The following is a 23881-nucleotide window of genomic DNA, read 5'->3' as shown; positions in this document are numbered from 1 at the left end:
GTCAGTTGGTTACCTAGTGATCAGGTAAGTAACTCCACTTTTACAGTAGGAGTGAGTTGGAGTCATAAGCCAAGAGTATTTAGGAAAAAAAAATCTCTTCTCATGGAAGTGAGAGTAGTTAAAAAAATAAGTACTTTTCTATCACAGTGAGAAACTCAACGAGTCCCTGGCATAGAAAAATCTCCCTTGTGCTGATTTGAAATCTCACATTTTATTTTCTTGTCCTAGATTGATGTCTTTTATTAAATGAAAATTCTGAGCCCTGTCTCAAGGAGTCAGGTCTCAGTAATGCTTTAGGATCCATCTCTTAAGATGTGGGATACACACACACACACACACACACACACACACACACACACGAATATTACTCAGCTAACAAAAAGAATGAAATAATGTCATTTGCTGCAACATGGATGGAACTAGAGATTATTATACTAAGTGAAGTAAGCCAGACAGAGAAAGACAAATATCATATGATATTGCTTATATGTGGAATCTGAAAAAAAAGATACAAATGAACTTATTTACAAAACAGAAATAGACTCATGGACGTAGAAAACAAACTTATGGTTACCGAAGGGGAAGGAGGGGAGGGATAAATTAGGAGCTTGGGATAACATATACACACTATAGTAATAACCTATAAGGGAAAATAATCTGAAAAATAATAACTGTGCTAAACCCTGAAACTAACATGACATTGTAAATCAACCATAGTTTCAAAAAAAAAGAAAAAAAAGAACCATCTCTGCCCTCAAGTGACTTACAGCCTGGGAGGAAGATATATTTGAAAGCAAACAACTAGAACACACTATTGATTCCCCTGGAAGCTGGCTCTGAGGTGAAGTTTAATATGTAAAATGTGTATTGGGGAAGGTCCTAGGGAAGGAGATGATGCAGTACTGGGCAGAGGGAGTTATTGAGCTGAGAGGGAGAGTCTCAGCTGATTGCATAAGAGGCTCTGGCACGAAAATGGTGCATTGGCGTTGACCAGATAGGCTGAAATAGCTTGGCCTTATATGCCACTGGATCCTTCATTGGATGTGGGCCACCCTGACAGAGGAGTGATCTTGAGAAAGGTTATTCTCTGCACCTGAGGGAATCCCTACAGGGCTGACAGCTAAGAGCAGTGTGCCACCAGCCCTCCTAGTACCTGAGACAACAAGTCCTTCCTTGATGGGCTAATTTAGAAGGCTGGACCCTCAAGCCCCTCTCTCAAAAGGTAGGAGTAAGACTACATGACAACAGCTCTCTCCAGTGTAGACATCCCACACAATCCCCTCTCTCCACACTCAGGTCCATTTTTATTTACTCCAAGTGGGAGAAGTGGTTTAAAAAGCTCAGGTTGGTTATTTTTTTCTTTAATTTTTAAAAAATTCTATTGAAATAGAGTTGATTTACAATGTTGTGTTAGTTTCAGGTGTACAGCAAAGTGATTCAGTTATGCATGTATATATCAGGTTGGTTATTTCCTTTGCTTCTGTCTGCTAGCCTAGATCAGCCACACACCCTCTATGGCATCTTGTGTCTGTTGAAGGGGGTGAAGTTCCCATTGGAGCATCCTTCTGTGTATAATTAGGTGCAAAATGGTCATTCAGAGGGAGTCCCTGGCTGTGAGACTGAAAGGTTACCTGGGGTCAGCCTGCAAAGTAAGCTGTATATTACAGTAAGAAATCTGCACTTTTGGGTTAATGAGACACAATTAGAAGATTATTCTCCGCAGCACCCATGGGCCAGGTTCACTGGTTTGACCCAGGTAACGGGTGAGAGTGTAGAGCATGCGTGGAAGGAGGAAGAGATTGGAAGCATGGAGACAAAATTAAGAGACCAGAAAGCTGTGGAAGAGAGTGGTGATGAGGTCCAGAGCAGAGCAGAGGCAGAACAAGAGCAGGTACGGGGGCTCTCAGGGGGGATTTTGGAGATTAGATTGACAGGATTTGAAGACTGAGTAGGTATAGGAGGTGAGAGTGAAGTTAGACTGAATAAGTTTTTCAACTTGAGCTAATTTGTCTGGGGGGAGGAGGAGTGAAACTCTTTTCTATTACAAAAATGTATTTATTCTAAAAACATGTAAGATATGCTATTAATTAGGTAATATTATATTTTTTTCATGTGTGCATTTGTTTCAAAACAGTTTTTCAGGCATAGAAAATTTGAGTGGACATTAAAACATTCCAAAAAATGAACTCACAGTTGATAATAAGAAAGGCAATCATTTCCTGGGTATTTTCTAGGCATTGGGGCACTCTCCTTAATTCATCTTATGATACTTCACAACCACACTACTATCCTGTAGATTATTATTATGCCACTTTACAGATGGGAAGAGGAAAACGGTGTATCCAAAATTGGAATGACCATGGTCTGACTTCAAAGCTCATGCTTTCTTCTTATAACCAATTCAAAGCCTTACTCAAGATGGTATCCGTCTTTTCCCGGGCCTATCCCCTGGGCCACTCCAGCTCTGCTGATAATGTGTATTCCCCATTACTGGCAACCAAAGGGTTAAGGGTGAGGTAGCTGATTCTGGAGGCAGTCTACGCCAGTAATTTGTGGTATGGAATGTTGATGTGCTGAGAAAAAAAGATGTTCTAGTTGCCAGGATTTCTTGCATAGAAACAAAACTTCCATTCACATCCTGCTGAATTTTTCAGGACCTAATTAGACGTGGGACCACATATTACAGTTTGTTCGCTCAGTAAGAGCCCAGATGGTTACTGATAAAGGTTAGGAATAGGATTTTCAGCCTTTTTTTTGATCTTAAGAATTACAGATTTGTTGAATGTTAAACTTTGATTTAAGTAGTACCTTTCAAACTCATGTGTCCTCTCTCCAGTTTATCGTATAATATGTTACCTTTGACTAGCACCCTGTGTTTTACCAATAACTCCCTCACATGGAGTCCCACTTGATCTTCCAATAATGTAAGACTGAGTGACTCAGAGGGCTGAGCTGTCAAATCTCACCCAGCTACTAAGAGTCAGGACCAAGTTTCATACTTGGCACTTCCAATTTCAAGTTCAATACTTTGAAAAATTCTTTCACCACATTTAGGAATTTTGGTGGCCAAACAGTAACCAAAAGCACATGATGTTAATTTTATTTTTCTCATTTGCTGTATATTAACATATAGAAAAATTATTTTAATTCTACTACTGTTAAAAGTAGAGTTTGAGTGGAGTGAATGAAAGTTTGGGTGTCTTTTTTTTTTTTTTTTTTTTTGCTTGACCTAGAAAAACAAAACAAAACAGAGAACAGGAAATAGATTCATTTTTTATAGTGCCATGGTACTGATGACATCCAGTTAACCCAAGGATTTGCATAGAGTTTGCATTGTTTTTGTGAAATGTTGTGGAAGGCTATGCTATTGAACTGAGTTATGACCTTAGAATTTGGACTTTGAAATAAAGACAAACAGATAAGTCTTGGTGATATACAAAGGCTGGCCTCTTTTGCCTTAGATTTGCAGACAGGGATTTCTGTGTCATTCCATGATTAAGGGTGCCAAATGTAGCCAGGAACTGTTTCAGCAATCATAGATGTTGTTTTTCCAATTGGGCCAATCTGCCAGACTGGCAGACAGAAAACTAACAGAAATATTAAATATAGACAGCTTCTATAGTTGAATCTTGTTTTTCCCTCTCTCTGCTGGAAGCCACGATAAAATGGTCGCCTGTGTGGAGGTCATTAAAAACATACACAGACACACACACCGCGTTGTGTATTCGTACCGTTAAATTAAGTCTTTGTGGAGTCCATAGCTGGATGCCAAAGCAGTTGTTGCAAATGTACTGGGTGACTGAGGCCGTCGTTCATTCATCATGTTCTACCCAGATTCTCTCTCCTGGCTCCCAGTCACACTGTGAAGGATTCCATTCTTGCTGATCCACACACCTTGGGGAACCATTTCAGGGGAAGCGCCATGCTTGAATTTCCAAATTCACACTCTTGAGGTCTCGTAAATGTGATGGATGTGTGCTTGGAGAACTTGATAAAAGAGTTGGTTTTATTTCCAGGATTTGTTTCCACGCACGGTCCACAAAGATGCATAATTATGTACAATTCTTTTCCTGGCCGCAAATGTAACAGGAGTGGGCTCAGTTAGTCTCTGTGACCACAATTTATGTAGCGCAAAACCCTCCCCTCAGATTCAGAGAAGTGATGATGCAATGATATGGCAACATACATATGTGGCTTCCCCAGATGCTCCCGGGATACAAAAGGGCCTTATACAGCTTGCGTGGCACCTTGATCTTCCTTTTTAATGAATATCCTACTACTACTTTCTCAGCTTTCTTAGGAAGAAAAGAGTTTTAACAATATGATGTAAAGAGAACTTCTGTTTGGTAGAATTGATCAATATTCCCTTAGGAAAAATATCTTGCAAATAATTTTATCTCATAGGTAGAAAGCATATAGAGAGCAGTGAGAGCGCCATCATACCTGATTAGAAATGACGTTTTCCACCTCCTCTTTCCTTTCCATCAGTAACACTGGCAAATGAGAGGATGATATATTTGGAAATCTGTCTTCTTTACATAGGGCTTGAGAAATAGTACTAGCCAATATTAAAAGTAGCATTTAATGTACGCGTTTTTATAAGGATTGGGAATTAAGACTTTTTTCTCTGTTTAAAGAGTTTGGATTATCTGATCTTTTGATCAAAGTAATGAGTGATTTTCGGGAGCAGTAAACAATGTGGTTTTCCATCTAGAACTCTTTGCTTCTTGCCAGGCTTAGAGATGTGACCCTGAATTGAAAAAAAATCCTCCATTTCCCCTTTGTTATGTCTGAGAGGTGGAGAACAAGAAGAAGGGGTTAGAAAAATTTTATGCCTCAAGCAGTTCACACCCCAGAATAAAGAGGATAATCATATGTTGGCAGTGTTTATTAACTAGTTTGGTCCGATTTCTCAACCTAGATTCTTCACTGTTTTATATATATATTATATATATATAATATATATATACACATACACATATATATAAAACACTGTTACATATATATATAGCAATGCACTCCCTATACTCAAAAGGGCATTTGTGGCCTGGTCATCCTACACATGTGGGAAGACACCATTGCAATCCTTCTCTTCAGTATGGGATATTCCCTTTGCATGGAAGACCCCTTCTGCCCTGCATATAAATGCTTGGTTGGTGGTTTAGAACCATTTGGTATATTTTAGAAATTACTACTATTAATTTTCTATGGAAGTTTAACATATTACCACAGTTTTGTGGCTTAAAACAGCATAAATTTACTGTCTTACAGTTTTGCAGACCAGAAGTCTGATATGGCTCTCACTAGGCTAAAATCAAGGTGTTGGCAGGCCTGGGTTTCTTTCCGGAGGTTTTAGGGGAGCGTCTGTTTCCTTGCCTTCTCCAGCTTCTAGAGGCTGCTGACATTTTTTTGCTTCATGGCTCTCTTCCATTTTCAAAGCCAGCAATAGAGTGTTGGGTCCTTCTCACATTGTGTCACCCCGACCTCAGCTCCCATCATTGCATCTCCTTTTCTGACTTTGACTTTTCTTTTGCCTCCTTCTTCCACTTCTAAAAGTCCCTTGTGATTACATTGGGCCCACCCAGATAATCCAGGATAATCTCAAGGTTAGCAAACTTAATTGCATCTGCAACCTTTATTCTCCCTTGTCATGTAACATGACATATTCATAAGTACTGGGGATTAAGGTGTGGACATCATTGGTGGGGGCATTATTCCGGTTACCGTAACCTCCCCTCATTTTAGATTTACCTAATGAAAGACAAAAGTTGAATTCTTGAACTGGATTAGCAAAAGTTAGCTGATCTTGGCAGAACTGAAAATGGTATTTCTTGGGTAAATACTCAGGAGCCTCATCCCAAGCCTGGGAATCATTGTGTAGAGTAGGTACGTATGACTGCATGAGGGCATTCTGCAGAATCATGTTAGAACCAAGACATGTGGTCTCTGGGATTCCCAGAAGACTTAAAAAGGAGTAAGTTGACAGTTACTGGCTACGTATTCTTTGGTTCTAAATGCATTGTCATTATTATTATTTATACAAATGATTATACTGCATGAACACTAGTAATTTACCAGCATGTTTGTCTTTGAAAAGACAACATGGTTCCTGAGAGGATGCTCCGGGCCCCTGGGTTTCTACCTTTGCTCAAGCACCCACCGAGCCTTGCCCGTCTGCGGGAGGAACATTTCCATTAGATTAGACCGTTTTAGAGGGTGTTTCAGACCAGGCAGCTGTCTTGGTCCAGTTGTTGAGATGTGCTTTCAAGTCTCCTGAATTGTGCAATTTCCCCTTTTCTCATTTGAATCTTAAAATTCTAGCTGTGTATTCAGATTTTAGATTTGACCTCTCCCCCTCTGCCCAGCCTGGACTCCTGGACTTGGGTACTGAACTCAGCTCTTTTGGGTTTACCCATTATCTTTGATTGGGCCAGTAATCCCAAATTGGATTTTCAATATTCTTCTGTTTTCTCTATTCTTACCCCTTCTTATACCTTCCTTCACACATTTGGGACCTCTTAAGGCACATAAAACTCTCTGTCGGGTCTCACTGACCTTGCCAGATTCTATCTCAGCCTTTCTAATCTTTCCCTTGCTGATTTCCCTTAACTTTGACCAGACAATGGTAAATGACTCATTAATGTAGAAGAAGATGCTTTAATAAGAGAAGTGAGGCAACTTCCGAAAGAGCACAATACACGTAATTTCTCAGCAGCACTTTATAAGGAATTGGGAGTACAGGGAGTTACTCTCTCATATTTTTATATCTGTAACAGCTAGAGCAGGGCTGTGATAAAGAAGGAAATCTCAATACTGTTAACTGAATAGGGAAATGGTCATGATCAGGAAAGAAGATTTTGGCCACAGAAATTTGAGTCACTGTATTAAAAAATGGCTCCCTTTAAACTGACAGGTTATTATTTTTTTAATAAAAAAACATTTTTTTTTTTGGCTTTTAGATGGAAACGTTTCTCAGATTTCTAATTACCTAGAAGTAGTTTTCTCCAGGATCTTTTGGAAATGAAATGAAGGATACAGAGAGGAAGAGAAAAGTAGCTGAAAGCCAAAAAAAAAACTAAGGGGGAGTGTTGTGTTTCTTTGGAATCTTTTTAAAACTGTCAACAGTGTTTGGGGCAGTTTGGGGACACAGAGACACACTCTTAGCAGTAGCTGGAGTTCTGTTGCCTGATCTTGTCCTACCTAAGGGTTAACTTGCAGATATAAACAAGCTCCACTTTCCACTACCCAAGGGATTGACTTCAAAGTTGAGGTTCTCTACACCCTACAATTTGAATTTGCACTACTTTTGGTTCAACTGTGAAATTGTGGTATGCTAGAGCTTAACTCAGCCAGGCTTACTTTTCCTATTTTTCCCTTGCAGCCAGTTTGGCATTAGCTACATCTTAAAACTGGTTTCACACTCCATTGTATCAAAGGTTAGAGGTCAATTTGAAACATGGCAGGAGTGGACAGTAATAGCATTTGGCACGTAGATCCCCCTTTTATACACTGTGAAGCATTTTAGAAACACTAACCTCAGTGGGGTTCTCAGATTAGTTCTGTTTTGAATTAGTCCCTCCAGTCTGGGTGGTAAAATGCTAGCAGGGAGTTTAAATGAACTTATTCAAGTTCAGAAACAGAGCGCTTTTCGAAACTGATATTCATATTTAGAATGTAATTCTTCATTGCTTTTCTATCACCCTCCCTATTGACCTTCTCTGGAATCAAATGCATTCTCTGACATTTGTAAATCTTCTATACCTGGAAGGAAATGTCATTTAAGTACAATATTTGTCTATATTCTTTCACTGTTTGGTGGATGGAGATTTTGTTACTGGACAGAGTGCATCAGGAGGGGAAGAAGGGAAAAATCTTGTTCATGATTGTTTATAAGGTTATTGGAATAAAAGGAGCTGCAAAGACTTCCTTGGGAACTAGTCATCGGTGGTCCAGGAGGGGGATTCTGGAGGCTTGGTTTTGGAGGGGGAGCGGTTCATAACTGATGCTGAATATTCACATAATAATTTCTCACTAGGAAATGATGCTGGACAGCCCCTGCCGCCGCCCCCCCGCCGCCCTGCAACTTAGAGAGGGGCTCAAGACAATCGGAAAAAAAAAGCTCTAAACTGGTATCTGGCCCTGAAAGTTTCAGCTGGAAGGGAGTGGCTTGGTAAAAGATGCTCTTTTTTTTGGAAGATGAAATGTAAAAAAAGTCTCGACATTCTTTTTGATGCTTACTGGGCAGTAGTGGTGGTATCTCTCCTTCCTGATGGGTTACTCGTCCTGGGAAGAAGACTTCAAACAGTGGGAACTCCTGAGGCAACCATCTATTCTGTGTCTGAATAGTTCTTTTTCAGAGATATGCCCATCCCCAGTGTCACCCTGGATGGCTGCAATCTAGAAGTGCCTCAAGGAACGCTTCTCAAACTGTATCTATTGTGAAGGACCAGGTTTTATTCTTTAATCCCAAAGAAAGAAAAGACACACAAACACAAGTCTGCTGATCAGGCAAATCAATTCACTAAAAAGTTTCTAAATAGTTTCTTTCAATTTTTATACTTCTGCCACTACGGACAGGTAATAACAGTTGGAAGACCAGCATCAGTGCCTGGAACAAACTTTGAATAGCACTGACCTAGGTCTGTTGGTAGAAGGTCATCTTAGTTCTACTCTCTGGACCAGCTAACATCCCTGCTGAGCCATGTGATGGAAACTGATATTCAAAGTCCTCTCAAGTTGCTTTGTGAAGGAATTTTCATAACAATCCTGCATGCCACCTTGCTCACAGACCAAAGTGCCCTGAAATAAAGGCTTGCTTCATTGCATTCCTTTTATTAGGATGTGTTTTCCTGCTCAGAGGATACCCTTTGGATTTCCTGTTTCATCTTGCTTAAAATGTTTGAATTCAAGAATTTAGAGAATTTGGCAAAAGTCCCAAATTCCTTTTGAATTTCTCCCATGTGACATAAGGACAAATATGCAATTGAGTATCAGAAAGAATAGGGGTACATAGTTCGCCAGGGTAGATATGTTACTCAACATTAATAACAATTCTGGGCTATATTAATTCATGTTCATATATAGGCAATGGGACTTCTGAGCTGAGGGAACAATTGCACAGTTTTAATACAGGAAGCCACTTATCTCCATATACATAGAAACATTACTTAAAAAAGGATGACGATAGCCACAAAACCTGATAATAAATAAACCTGTTGTTAGAGTTTTATTCTGCAAAACCAACTACTACAAAGCTGTGTCTTTCCAATGTGTGTTATTCCTATATCTTAATTGTACAACTTGAGGAGCTTTTAATTTTTGTTGTAACCTCTTTTTTTCTTTCTACTCAATTTTTATTCCTCCTAGCTCTTTTTGTTGTGAAATTAACAACTCAGTGATACTCAACAGGGACATACTGGGTCTCTGAGGGATCTTTCTGAAGCCATTTTTGACATTTAGAACAAATTCTGTTCTATGATTACTGAGAATTTGACAAAGTCAAACTCTCCCTCATATGTATTTATAGAATAACACGGGAACTGATTGATTGGATTTTCATCACTTGACTAAATATAGCTTCGACTTAAAAACAATGAACATCTACTTGGCAGTTAATCTTATCCTAAGGCAAAATAAAGTTGGTAAACTTGCAAGAATCCAAGGAATAAAAAGGAAAACTTGCTAGTAGACAAAGCGAAAATGTACTAATCTCTCATCTTTTGTTGGAAGGTAGGTTTCAGGTGGCATGTCATAAAATAGCCAATTAATTGAATTAAGGGTCTCTTCACAATATTCAATTAACATTTGGCTACCTCTAAGCACTTTAAGGAAAGAGAAATAAAAAGTATTCAACCTATCAATTTCCAGAAAAATAATCTCTGCCTAAACACAAGACATAAAAATTCACTTTAGGAGTGACTTGTCTGTCATGTTAGGAAACTTATCTGGATGCCCTTAATTCTTTTCAGATGAATACAAAATAATTTTCTACATCTGTGGAAGGTGTAAAATGAGAAAGTCTCATAAAACACCGTTAATAATCAGCCCAATGCCCTGCAGTTATTGGCAGAGTTTGATAAAATGGAGCTTTTTGGTGTTTTTCTCTTCTTTGACTTTTAGAGAGGAGAGGAGCAGAGAAGTCCTTTTGCCTGGCAGAAGAATCAGGGAATGGATCAAGGCAGGGAGGTATCAGATTAAGACTGACCCCACCCATGGTGAGGTCACTTCTATTCATACATCTCCATGAATCAGAACACCTCACCTTAAAAAAATCCAGGTATAGAAATTAAAGGAGAGAAACCTGTAAACCTCACCCTGTGTTTCTGGAAGCCTTACAACAAAATAAAAGTTTCCATTATCTAGAGTAACTTATTTAGGGAAGAAGCTTATCTAGAGGATATTTCTAGCAATTTTAGTTTCAATAAAACAAGACAAAAAAGAAAGCTAGGGTTCTCAGTTTTTGCATCATGCTTTAAGGGAGCTCCATGGTGGTCAATAGGTTTATTGATTCCCTGAATGATTAAAAGTGCTGACTCTTTCATTAAGTCCCCTTCTCAATATTCCATCCTATTTTTCATCCCAGGACCTGTGCTAGGGTTGTGGGACAATGAAAGCAAGCCCTTTCGCTTCATCTATACCCTATCTGGTGAAGGGAGGTAGACAATTACATACAGCACATAAGAAGAGGTAGGGATATTACAGGAGTACCTAGGAGAGGCATATAATCCTGGGTTTAGAATTTCCAAGATGGCGCCCAGGAGGTGGTGATATCTCCCTTGGAACCAGATCAACAGAATGCAGTTTTTAGCTGGGTATCTGGAAAGATGAATGGAAGTTAACCAGATGAAGACTTCACACTGGAACATACGTGAACAAATAGACATACTGAAAAGGCAGGTTGGGTTCTGGGAACTGGATTGGAGGAAAACAAGGCTGGAGGGAAGCAGAGTATGTCCTAAGTCTATAAAACTAGAAAACTTAATCCTCAATAAAGAACCACTGAAGACTTTTAGGGAGGAACAAGGCACAGATTTGTGTTGTGAATAGATTATGTGAATGGCAGGGTGGAAAATCGATATTGCGGCGATATTAGTCCAGAGTTCTCACCAACTGTGCATCTCTGAATCCCATACCTATTTTGACCTGTTTCATGTCAGTGACTTGTGACCAGTAATCTTTCCCAACTTTTCAATAACACACACAAGAAGGAGTGGGAAGAAGAGACAGCAGAGAAGGGAAGGTAAGCAGCCTCAGTCTCTGGTAGAAGGAACTACAGTCGTCCCTTGTATTGGCAGGGGTTTGGTCCCCCCCTCCCCCCATATATCAAAATACACGAATGCTAAAGTCCCTTATGTAAAACGGTGTAGTAAATCGACCCTTCCTATCCGCGGGTTCCACAACCTAGAATTCAACCAATCGCAATTGATTCATTGAATGTCGGATGCAGAACCCTCCAACAGGAGGGTCTACTGTACTTTAGCCAGGGTCTTTGGCTTCAGGCTCCTCACGCTACATGAGCAACCTGAGTGGGAAATAAAGGGATACAGAGTTCATTCACCGTGCCCTCAGAGGTCTAGTCTTCCTCTGAACGTGGATTGTGGCTGTCGCTCTAGGCTGCTGCGACCCAAATTGTGATCCCCTGGATCCGAAGCATCAGAATCACTTTGGATTTACGGAAATGCAAAATGTATCAATAATACCCTAACCCGGACCTACCAAATCAGAAGCTGCATTTTAGTAAGATTCCCAGGTAATTTTTATGCCGTAAAGTTTGAGAAGCAATACTTTAGAGCAATGTTTTTCAAATTTTTAAACCAAGACGTTCTCACATAGCCAGAAATTCATTTTTCACTGTGGCCTAGAAAACGTGCACGCGTGCACACATGCAGCTGAAGAAACAATTTTCAGGAGGTTAATGCTGTATATTTTATGCTATGCTATCCAAACAAACAAACAAAAACACAAAGTCTCCCCAAAAATCTGCTCAACATCTACTCCTTTGATTTCATAATTCACTAATAGTTTGTGACTTATTTGGTTTGTGCTCCCAAAGAAACCAAAGTAGTATAGCCCTAAAATAGAATATTGGAAGTAGTTTCCCTGTTTGTAGGAAAAATAAATTAAATGGAAAACAGTTTGTCAATTTAAAGATTTTTTTTCTATACATTTCTTTTTAAAGAGCTGGTTTTTGCCAGTAAACATAAAGAATAAAGGAAGAGGAAACAAATATTTATGGGAAAAAAATTAGTAGAGCCATGTTTAGTTTAATAACTTAAAACATTAGTGATGTGCTTTTGGTTGAAATTTTATGTATCATAAAATTATTGTTTCTTGCTGTGACATTTTTCTGGTTATGAAAAAGATTTGGCCACGTGATATCATTCTGTGTATTAATATTTAATACCACCTGATTACAGTTGAGAGTCATTGTTCTGGAAGAGTATTTCTCAAACTATTTTTGATTATGGTGTGGATTGGCAGAGCAAAAGACCCCACAGCCCACTTATTCTATCCATTCCCACTCTACAGAGGGAAGAGAATATAGTAATAAGAGGGAATGTGTCACTGTATAAGCAAATTTTTGTGGTTTGCCTTAGCAGAGTGGTAGAGATGACTCGTCTTTGAATCACAATGTATACATGACTTAAAGTCTGGTGATTGAAAAATTATGGTCCTCAAATACCGTTGATGGAAGCATATATCACTCTACACTCTGGGGTTAACCAAATGATCCACAACAAAGTCCAATGTAAATGAAGAAGCTAAGCCAAAAGTAATTCATAAGTACACGGCATTTGGAAACCATGACCAAGTTAAGACCACATCGATAACCAAGTATGCTTCCTGAAAACTGCAGGCACTCCACAAGTTGTGCTCAATTAGACTTACACAACCTTGCCTGCATTACATGGCAGTGTAGGACCCTGAATTAGAGTCATCTAATTATGAGTTTAGTAGAGTAAACCCTACTAAAGCAAGAGCTTAATTTTGTAAATACATCATTTCAATAACTTTAACTCATTCATTTAGTAGGTGGCCAACAAGTAATCTTTGAATGTATGTAATGACAGTATATGAATTATGCATCTTTTAGCTGTAAGAACCAAAGAAAGAATGTGCATTATCAATGAGGCCCAATGTGGATTATAATCCAGATTTTCAGAACTACCACTAGAGAATCATTCATTATCAAGGCCCCAATGAGCTATCTAGTGACAACTCTGCAATTTCATGGCTTTTTATGGTCTTTTTGTTGTTGTTTTTTAAATTTTATTTTCTGTTTTTCAGAGAATACAGGAAAACCCACTGAGATTTGCCTGGGAGCTAAACCTGAGTAATTCCACATATTTCCACTCTCTTCACCTTGTCTAGGCCAGGGACTGCTAAAAGGTTTCATCTCACGAGCGAAGTCTGATTGATTTGTAATGGATGTCTGAGGGGTTGTGTTGAAGCCAGAAAGGGGTATCTTGTTTGATTAAGGATGTTGGCCATGGGCATGGGACAGCGGAAGGGCAGCTGCATGCCTTGTCTTGCCCTTTCTGCTCCAGACTTTCTTTTCCTAAACTCTGAGGCAGGACATGGGTCCTCTGTCACTTTGTTGAGGTCTGCTTCTGGAATATTATTGATTAAACTTTGACTTCCTCCTCACCGTGTCCAGATGCAGCTAAGGTTGCCAGATAAAAGACAGGGTGCTCAGATAAATCTGAATGTCAGGTAAACAACAAATACATTTTGGGATAAGTATGTCCCAAATACTGCAAAGGACATACTTATGCAAAAGACATTGTTTATCTGAAATTCAAATTTAATTGGTTACCCTGTAGTTTTATTTGCTAAGTCTGGCACCTTAAATTCAGCAGTTAGGGTACTTGACAGTGTCTGAGTATCTGAATTTATATGTTACTTACCTTCAACTTCTTCAGGGTATGCCAACTCACTTAGCACCAGAATAGTTTTGTGTATCCCAGAGTGACCCAAGGTAAATATGCAAACTAATCCTGAATTACAAAAGTTTGATAAATCCTAGGAATGTGGCAAAGGAGAGTGGGGGAGAGATTTAAAGGATTAGGGGTCAGTGGAATGTAGAGTCAGGAATGTTCAATATTGTAGGCTGGGATTAAGCTGTTTGGAGGAGGCTGAGGTGGGTGAAACCAGTTGGCTTAGAGGTGACTGTCAGGGTGGGATTTAAAAGGAGAAAAGCAGTGCAGCATTGTGTTTGATTCTTTCAAAGCTGCAACTACTTCCACATTAGGAGTTTCTGGAAAAGGGGGAGGGAGCAAGAACAGGCATTTCTTAAGACTCAGGCTGGCACTTGGCTTGGAATGGAGATTATAATTCTATGTGTGATTCTGAAATATGGCGGCGATAATCTTTGGAGTCCTGCCAAAGCATTCCAAAAAATATTCTTAACATTTTAGAAAAGAGGGATGGGGAGAAAACATTTAAACACAGAATGCTCGGAGAGATTCTTTGTACTCTCTTCTCTCTCTCTTTTTTTTCTTTCTATCTCATCTTCACTCTATCAGTTTTCTGGGAGTAAAACCTAATTGTTGGTGTTTGTGCCAAATGAATTATGTGTATGTGTACATGTATGCATGTATGAATATAGTTTAATTTAAAACCATGATCGCTTTTGATTATAATTCAGAAGCATCCTAAGCTTTTAATGCAAAACAACAGAAAAACTGGGAACCAGAGTTTAGCCAAAGATTAAATTTGTGACCAGCCATGGGAAGATTTACAGTTAAGCACTACTATTAAGACTAATTTCCCCAGTGGTTTCACTAGATTTTCTGCTGTGCTGAAGAGTTACACTGGAGTATGTCAGATCTTAGTCATCTTGGTAAATTGCATGAAATCAACAAGGTATGTGATGACTGTAGATTGGAACAGTGATTGAATTCTGTATTATGTATCTGAATTTGCAATTAATGTTTGACTTTAAGGCTTCTTAGGAAATCTAACACAGATCTTTCTTTTGTCTTATTGGTTTGTTTTATTAAGCACTTGAAATAACCTGCAGAGTGCCCAAGGAGTGCAAAGGAAATGGGGGTTAAGGATATTCATCTGATCACTTTCACATCAAGTCTAGATATTCAGCAGTTTAGGAGGAAATGCACCTACCAGCCCCCAAATGAAGCTGCTGGTAAACTGGCTATCTTACCTTGCCTTCTAAGAACTCTCTACCCTCTTCTCTTTTTCCCTCTTCTCTCTCTCTTTATCTCTCTCTCTATAATGTTTTCGCACTATGTAATGGTCATTTTTGCATTACTTACTGTAGGGTGCCCAGGAAGGTGAAGGCAGAGGAAACAGATTATGTGCCAGGGAGCTGGATTTCCTCTAAAGCCTTTTCCATCGAATGAAGCTTCCTCCTTTCACAGGTTTATAAACAGCCCTTCCTGTGATTTTGCAGCACAGAATATGGTGAGTCCTCCTGCCAGCTCAGTGCAGGCAGGTGTTCAGCGTCTGCTGCAGTGAGCTAGTGCCTCTGCAAGCTGCGTGTTTGCGATCATACTGGCATTCTTTCATCCTCCAGGGAACCAGGAAGCTCACTGTAACATACAACGCTCCCCACTTGGTCGTGCAGGTAGCAAGAATATCACATTAATGTGAAATGCTGATGCTCTGCTTCTGCTTTGCTGTTTTTTTCCCTGATAAGCTTATCACAGTGATATCAAAAGCAGCAGGAAGCCCAGCCTAGGTGGTACATTACTGCTTTGTGGCCAAGAGGTCCTGGAGGATAGAGCAGAGAGTTTTTCTTTTCCCTGAGGAGTGAGGGCAAGTCCCCTTTTCTTCACATGATTTCCTTTTTCCATATAACTGTTGAATTTCTGGCATGGTAGGAAAAGCATAGTGATAGAAGTCTTTCTGGATGAAGAAACTTGCTAAGCCCATGCAGATACATATATAATGGAAAGTGTTAGCCGTCAGTCCTTATTCTAAAGGTAAAAACAAATATTGGGGAAATCATCCCATATGCATGATTACTAAATTCTGGATTGTACAACTACTGAATGTGGCATGAAATTTAGATCAGTGGAGAGCAGAGCAAATGTTCTACCTGAATAATTATGAATTTGATTTGTAAATTACATTAATGAGTTTTCACAAATGGCAGATTTGGTGATATCAAAATTAACCCTGTCTCATATTTCTTCATGATTGTATCCCAATCTAAGTGTATGCCAGATGCACCTCATTTCATATGCTTTATACAATAGAAAACTGTGTACGTTGAATTTTAATAAAGCAAACTACATTTTAACTCTGTGATGGTGAGACAGATGTGTGAAGATTGATATTAATTTAATGATTACTATGTGCCAGGCACAATGCTTAGTTCTTTATATGAATTTTCTAATTCGAATCCTTACAACAACTCCATGATTTAGGTACTATAATAATTCCCATTTGATACATGTAGAAATTGGCCCAGAAAGGTCGAATAACTTATCATAAGTACCTAGTGATGAAGTTCAGATTTCAACTCAGACAGTCCGATATTCCTGGGCCCAGGCTATAACGGTGAAAAGTGATCCTACATAGTTGTCACATAGGTAAACCTCAGGCTTGCTATGGTTCAGACTGGATAGTTGTTCCAATGAGATAGTTCCAACTAGATATTCCATTCTAGGGAATTGGGATCTCATTCTACCCTCATTGCCAAATCTCCCCTGTAAGACTTTGGGACTTCCCTGGCACTCCAGTGATTAAGACTTCGCCTTCCAATGCAGGGGTTGTGGGAGCTGGTCAGGGAGCTAAGGTCCCACATGCCTCGTGGGCAAAAAAACAAAACATAAAAAAAAAAAAAAAAAAAGAAGCAATATTGTAACAAATTCAATAAAGCCTTTAAAAATGGTCCACATCAAAAAAAAATCTTAAAAAAAAAAAGACTAACATCCATTTGGTCAGGCTTGTGTTACTCATCTCTGTATTTTGGACTGCAGTTAGCTTGGACACAGGAGGCAAGGCATGCGGTAGCTTTGCTGAATAAATGAGTAGGGTCTTGATAAACATAAATGAATTTTGTAGTGTTGTGTTTGTATTTTGCCAGATGTAAAGAGGTTAAAGTAACATTACTGTAGTTATCAACAGTATTCTCTCTGGAGTCTTTATCCTGCCATAGTAGCAGAAAAAATATCTTAGTCAATTTAGGTTTTCCCGTGCTTTTCTCATACACTGCAGCTATACTGGGGGTGAGTTGAAGGCCCTAACCAGCTAAAATAGAACTGGGGGACAATGCCCAGATTCTCCTTTCAGGACTGAGGCATCCATTCTCCCAGCTACCAAGAGTGTTGTCTCTTGACAGCTCACAGCTGCTTTCCACCCTGGGACTTTCCATGGTTGTTACCTTGGGGACCTCCTTTCAGCCATATTAACTGATATTTTATAGATATTTATGAGTGTTTATTTCTGTCCCCCATCTTTTACCCTTTCTCTATTCCAACCATCTAAACCTTCTTCATTCATTGCCTCAGGGGAGGGCAGAGGTCAGACCAAAAGCAAAAGTGGTGAAGACCACCCACCCTCTTTCCACATTGAAAGACCACACCCCAAAGGGAGTAAAAAGGCTTCTGATTTTAGTTAGGAGGCTAGTTAGTCCTTATGATGAGGATCTACCCACTTCTCTCTTCTCATCATGTCTCCTCTGCTCCCTTCTCTCCCCTTCTCCAGGGGAGAAGAGTGTTGGTTGAAGAATTCACTTCTCAAGCCCTCACAATGACTAATATGATTTTTCAAAGATGTAATCTCACTACATCTAGCACCTTATTGTAGTTGAAATCTCTTTGCCCTCCACAATTCCGTTAAAGCATCATCAATCTCTTCTTTTTTTTAAAATCTAGGATTTTAAAAAAATACACTGTTCTGCTCATGGGGTGTTAATAATTATTTGTTGTTATTTTTCTTCTTCTTATTGAACTTGTTGACTATAGCCAGGACACAAAATAATAAAATGCCTATCAAGTATAAAACTGACATTAGATTTTTGAAACTCATTGTTGACCATATCAGCCACACTGATAAGAATATGCAGTCCTCTCCTCACAGCTGCTTGACTTAGGTTTCTCTTATACTTTGAAACGTATAAACATCTTTCTTAGTATCCACAAGAATCTATTTATAATGTTCACACACTTCGATGATTCACTGTAGTCACCACTTGTAAGTAAATATCTCACTTCCTGGATAGATAATGAGAACTCATGAATGAAGCTGGTACTATGAATGAAAGGGTTACCAAGGAGAGGAGGCAAACCGAATCCAGAATTCACGTACACCTTCTTTCCTTTCATTGGTCCCTGAGATGAGTAAACAAACTGCCCAGGGGATTTGAGGGAACAACCTTTCGGCTTTATCACTAAAAGGGAATACTTGATCAACAGAATTAAGGTGTTCAACCATGGTGATTGTCAAGGAAGTGCATGTAAAACTAACAACGATGTACCATGTCATGACTCTTAAACTGTCAAAGATGAATACAGTAATTTCTGTGGGTTCAGGAAATGGACACTTTTTGCTCAGCTAGTAGGACTGTAAGTTGGTCTTCTCTTTCAGAAGAGTAGTTTGTAATTTGGGACACAAAGCCTCCAAATACTTGTTTTCCCTTTGATTTAGTAAATTCCTATTCAGGAATTTATCCTAAGAAAATTATCAGAGATAAGGCAAAGAGTTATGTACAAGGATGCTTATTGAATATTTATTTATAACACTGGAAAATTAGAACCAACTCAATGTGTGGCAATACTTAACAGATGGTTAAATATTGTCATGATTATGCTATGAGATAATATGTATCAATTCAAATTTTTGAGCAACATTTAATGACACAGAAGAAGCTATGACATTACATTAAGTGAAAAGTACCATATTTAGGATAATCCAAATTTTGTAAGTAAGGAATAACTATTTTGGGTATAAAAAAATTCCAGAAGGAACCAGCTCTGCCAACACCTTGATCTTGGACTTCTAGCTTTTAGAACTAGGGGAGAATAAATTTCTGTGGTTTAAGGAAAAAAAATTCCAGGAGGAAAATGAACCAAACTGTGAACAATGATGTAGTAGAGTTAAAAGGAGTTTTAATTTTTTCTTTGCAATTTCTATACTTTCAAAAATCTCCAGATCAGCTATGTATTACTTATAATTATGAAGGAACAATAGAAGTATTCTCATACAAATGATATTTGTCTTCGGTGATGACATTAGTGCCTTCACAGGGAGAGGAAGAAAGCACTCCATATGTACATAGTGTCATTCAATGATAGACATATCTGAGGATCACTTCCACAAAGTGCCCCACCAGTCTCTGTCCTGCTCTCAAAGTCCCAGTTCTGGGTTTCTTTGGCATGCATGTACTGTGAGTACAGCATTAAAAGCTCAATCTCTTCCTTTGTAGGGTGACAATGAGAATTGATCTTTCGTTATTCCTTGAGGATTACTTGCTAAAATGCTTCATTCATAACTATGCATGATTTGGAAACTTCCTTCTCTTCAGAAACAGCAAACATGTTAAACTGTAAGCAAAGCACAGAATTTTGCAGACCATAGTCTTTCTCAACTGCTGTGGCATGAATTTAGACTTACACTCACGGGGATATTTTTGAAAAAGGAATTTGAGCATCATGGAGTGGAGAGAGAAAACGACCACTTGCATAGAAACAATAACATAAAGTTCCTGATTTCTGTGTCTACTGAATTAGAAAAAGAATTATTAGTTACTGTTAATGGAAACTCATGCAGTTATGAATGCAATGCAAGGTTGCAATGTTTAGTATTTCTCCAAGGAAATTGTTTTCTTTATCCCTTGTTAATTTTTTAAATTGAAATATAGTTGATTTACTATATTATATTCAGGTGTACAAAATAGTGATTCAATATTTTTATAGATTATATGCCATTTAAAGTTATTACAGGGACTTCCCTGGTGGTCCAGTGAATCCATGCTTCCACTGCAGAATGCACAGGTTTGATCCCTGGTCAAGGAACTAAGATCCCGCATGCCACGTGGTGTAGCCAAAAAAAATAAATAAATAAAGTTATTATAAAATAATGGCTATATTTCCTTGTGCCGTACAATATATGTTGGTTGCCTATTTCTTTTATACATAATATTATGTACCTCTTAATCCCTTACCCCATCTCACCTCTCTCCCCTTCCCTCTCCCCACTGGTAACCAGTAGTTTGTTTTCTGCATCTGTGAGTCAGTTTCTATTTTGTTATATTCCTTCATTTGTTTAAATCAGGTTGTTGGTTTGTTTGATATTGAATTGTATGAGCTGTTCATATATTTTGGATACTAACCCCTTATTGGTCATATCATTTGCAAATATTTTCTCCCATTCAGTAGGTTGTCTTTTCATTTTGTAGATGGTTTCCTTTGCTGTGCAAAATCTTTTAAGTTCAATTAGATCTCATTTGTTTATTTTTGTTTTTGTTTCTTTGGCCTTAGGAGACTGATCCAAAAAAATATTGCTGCAGTTTATGTCAAAGAGTGTTCTGCCTATGTTCTCTTCTAGGAGTTTTATGGTTTCAGGTCTTACATTTAGGTCTTTAATCCATTTGGAGTTGATTTTTATATATGGTGTGAGGAAATATTCTAATCTTATTCTTTTACATGTAGCTGTCCAGTTTTCCTAGCAATACTTATTGAAAAGACAGTCTTTTTTCCACTGTATATTTTTGCTTCTTTTGTCATAGGTTAACTGACCATGGGTTTATTTCTGGGCTCTCTATTCTGTTCCATTGATATATGTGTCTACTTTTGTGCCAGTACCATCCTGTTTTGATTACTGTAGCTTTGTAGTCTGCAGTCAGGGAGTGTGATATCTCTAGCTTTATTCTTTTTTCTTGATTGCTTTGACAATTGGGGTCTTTCGTGGTTCAATAACAATTTTAAGATTATTTATTCTAGTTTTGTGAAAAACATCATGGGCATTTTGATGGGGATTGCATTAAACCAGTAGATTGCTTTGGGTAATATGGATAATTTAACAATATTAATTCTTCCAATCCAAGAGCATGGGATATTTTTCCATTTCTTTGTATCATCTTCAATTTCTTTCATCAGTGTTTTATAGTTTTCAGAGGATATAGATCTTTTATCTCCCTGGTTAAGTTTATCCCTAGGTATTTTATTCTTTTTGATGTGATTTTAAATGGGATTGTTTTTTGATGTCTGGTAGTTCATTTTTAGCGTATAGAAAAGCAACAGATTTCTGTATATTAATTTTGTATTGTGCAATTGTGCTAAATTCATTTATTAGTTCTAAAGCTTTTTGGTGGAGAATCGTTGGTTTTCTATATATAGTATCATGTCATCTGCAAATAGTCACAATTTTACTTACTTCTTCCCTTCCAATTTGGATGCATTTTATTTCTTTTCCTTCTCTGTTTTCTGTGATTAGGACTTCCAATACTATATTAAATAATGGTAAGACTGGGCATCTTGTTTTGTTCTTGAATTTAGAGAAAAGGCTTTCAGCTTTCCACCATTTAGTATGATATTAGCTGTGGGATTATCATAAATGACCTTTATTATGTTGACATATCTTCCCTCCATACCAACTTTGATGAGGGATTTTATTGTGAAAGGATGTTGAATTTTGTCAAATGCTTTTTCTGCATCTATTGAGAAGATCATGTAATTTTTATCCTTCCTTTTGTTAATGTGGTATATCACATTGATTGATTTGCGAATATTGAACCATCCTTGCATCCATGGAATACATCCTACTTGATCATAGTGTATGATCCTTTTCATATATTGTTGGATTAGGTTTGCTAATATTCAGTTGATTTTTCTGCCTATATTCATCAAATATATTGGCCTGTAATTCTTTTCCTTTGTAGTGTCTTTGTCTTGTTTTGGCTTCAGGGTAATGTTGGACTCAAAGAATGAATTTAGGAGTGTTCTGTCCTCTTTAGTTTTTTGGAATAGTTTTAGAAGGATAGGTATTGCCTCTTCTTTATATGTTTAGTAGAAATCCCCTGTGATGCTGTCTGGTCCTGAACTTTTGTTTGCTGGGAGTTTTTTCAATTACAAATTGAATTTCAGTACTGTGATCAGTCTATTCAGATTGTCTGTTTCTCCCTGATTTGGTCTTGCCAGATTTTATGTTTCTAGAAATTTGTCCATTTCTTCTAGGTTGACCAATTTGTTGGCATATAATTGTTCATCATATTTTCTGACAATTGTTTTCATGTGTCTGTGGTATTGTTTTTATTTCTACTCTTTCATTTTTTAATTTGTTTATTTGGTCTTCCCTCTTTTCTTCTTGGTGAGCTTGACTAAAAGTTTATCTTTTCAAAAAACCAGCTCTAGGTTTTATTGACCTTTTCTACTGTTTTTTTTTTTTTTTTGGACTCTATTTTATTTATTTCCTCTCTGATATTTATTATTTCCTCCCTTCTGCTGACTTTGGGCTTTGTTTGTTCTTCTTTTTCTAATTCCTTTAGATGGTAGGTTAGGTTGTTTATTTGAGTTCTTTCATATTTATTGAGGAAGGCCTGTATCACTGTAAACTTCCTTCTGTTTTTGCTGCATTCCATAGATTTTGGTAAGCTGTGTTTCCATTTTCATTTGTCTTGAAGTATTTTCTGATTTCCTCATTGACCTATTTTTTTTTTTTTAGTAGCATGTTTAGTCCCCATGTGTTTGTCCTTTTCCCATTTTTCTTTCTGTGATTGAGTTCTAGTTTCATACCATTGTGGTCAGAAAAAATGCTTGATATAATTTCTATTCTCTTAAATTTGTTGAGACTTGTTGCCTAGCATGTGGTCTATCCTTGAGAACATTCCATGCACACTTGAAAAGAATGTGTATTCTGCTGTTTTTGGATGGAATGTCCTATAGATATCTACTAAGTCCAACTGGTTTATTTTGTCATTTAAGACCACTGTTGCCTTATTGATTTTCTGTCTAGAGGATCTGTTCATTGATGTAAGTGGGGTGTTAAAGTCCCCTACTATTATCGTATTATTATCAATTTCTCCACTTATGTCTGTTAATATTTGCTTTATATATTTATGTGTATCCCCCTTTAATTTTGATTTACTCCTTCCAAGATTTCTCCTGGCACAAGTTTTGCAAAGTATCTTACAGAAAATAAATGAGACAAATAAAATGCTATAAAATCACCATATGTTTTCTAGGAATAGAGGAATGAATGTTTTTTCCTTTCATTTTTCCCTCTGTTCCTCCGTCCTTCCCTTCCTCTCTTGCTCTCATTTACACTCCTGTTCTCACTCTTTCACCCTCTTGCTCTCTCTTTCTTTGCTTCCTGATTTAGGTTGTTACATAAAGTCTGATCCTACTTGGCCCTTTTGAGGTAAGAATATATAAAATCTTAGTTTTAAAAACAGTATTTTAGGGGCTTCCCTGGTGGCACAGTGGTTGAGAATCTGCCTGCCAATGCAGGAGACACGGGTTCGACCCCTAGTCTGGGAGGATCCCACATGCTGCGGAGCAAGTAGGCCCGTGAGCCACAACTACTGAGCCTGCGCGTCTGGAGCCTGTGCTCCACAACAAGAGAGGCCGCAATAATGAGAGGCCCGCGCACCACGATGAAGAGTGGCCCCCACTTGCCGCAACTAGAGAAAGCCCTTGCACAGAAACGAAGACCCAACACAGCCATAAGTAAGTAAATAAATAAATAAATAAAAATTTAAAAATAAACAGTATTTTAACATGCATAAGCCATAACTGCTGTAATAGGAACATGTTCTCCTGTGTAAGATGGCATCATCTTTTAGGATTTAACTTGTGATATGTAACTTTGCTTGGACAAGGATACTCATAAAAAGAGTGCCTTTCTTAATTTTCAGATTTGGAGATGCCTTGTGGCCATTTTTAAATGGTTTACTCACTGTGGATTCAAAACTAGG

General features: G+C 38.1%; 2 long non-coding RNA genes across 2 annotated transcripts in view; both read left to right on the top strand.

The window, feature by feature from the left end:
• LOC118897724 overlaps positions 1 to 23881 on the top strand; it is a 66875-nt gene that overhangs the window by 41885 nt on the left and 1109 nt on the right. The window lies entirely within an intron of this gene.
• LOC118897725 lies at positions 1115 to 23442 on the top strand. The gene is made up of 3 exons (XR_005020539.1): positions 1115 to 1222; positions 23287 to 23325; positions 23415 to 23442. It is a non-coding gene; the product is annotated as an uncharacterized LOC118897725 (long non-coding RNA).

The sequence above is a fragment of the Balaenoptera musculus genome, chromosome 7 (assembly GCF_009873245.2).
Source record: "Balaenoptera musculus isolate JJ_BM4_2016_0621 chromosome 7, mBalMus1.pri.v3, whole genome shotgun sequence".
Classification (NCBI taxonomy): domain Eukaryota; kingdom Metazoa; phylum Chordata; class Mammalia; order Artiodactyla; family Balaenopteridae; genus Balaenoptera; species Balaenoptera musculus.
This window is presented reverse-complemented; position numbering and strand designations above follow the sequence as displayed.